Source organism: Photinus pyralis, unplaced genomic scaffold, assembly GCF_008802855.1.
Source record: "Photinus pyralis isolate 1611_PpyrPB1 unplaced genomic scaffold, Ppyr1.3 Ppyr1.4_LG4, whole genome shotgun sequence".
In the NCBI taxonomy this organism is placed as follows: domain Eukaryota; kingdom Metazoa; phylum Arthropoda; class Insecta; order Coleoptera; family Lampyridae; genus Photinus; species Photinus pyralis.
Window position 1 is genome coordinate 28,910,561 of NW_022170511.1, and position 812 is coordinate 28,911,372.

Here is an 812-nt window from a genome sequence, read left to right on the forward strand (position 1 = left end):
TCACTTTCCGTAATTACTTCATGTAACTAATTATACCAGTCGCTTTGGGCGTCAGCGGCAGAGCAACTTGGAATTCAACAGCGCTGTCACTTGATTGGACATAGATTTGTACACATTGCATCAGAAACTGAAATTACTTGTTGCTTTTGGTCTAATAAGGTGCCTAATCACAGTGGAGACTTATCCGAATAACGTATTATGTAAATGTTTACGTGGATATTAACTGTCTAAAACGGAGAAGTATTCAGAAGATGGGCGGCGTTAGATTACCGTCTTAACAGCAAATGAAAAAAAAAACCTATTTTTCTAAGGTAAGTGAAAAGGCCTAACACTTCAGTTTACGTGAGAAAGCACTGAAAATGTCACGAAAACCGGAAATTAAATGCTTAGGTTTGTTCCAATTTTTGCCACTTTGGTTTACACGCAGTTAAATGGGTAGGATTTTTAGATATATTGAGTAGCGGAAGCGTTATAGAAATAAGAAGTAGGATAAGAAAAAGAAGCATCCGCTAAGAACAAAATGGTTCATAATGTGAAGTAAAACCAAGGCGTATTTCCACGTTTCCACTATTCCAAGGAAGCAATGTAGACGTCACTAACTCATATGGATCAACGATGATTACTACTACGATCACTAGTGGTTTTGGAACATTTCAAGATCAGCACCAAGATTGCATACAACATTTTAAATTTTTGCAAAAAAGACCACACAATATCCAAACACTCAATGTGTGTAACTTACATACAATGCGATCAAAAATGAGTTGCTGTCGAGTCGCCTTTGGAATTTTTGTTTACATGGGAAATCGTAC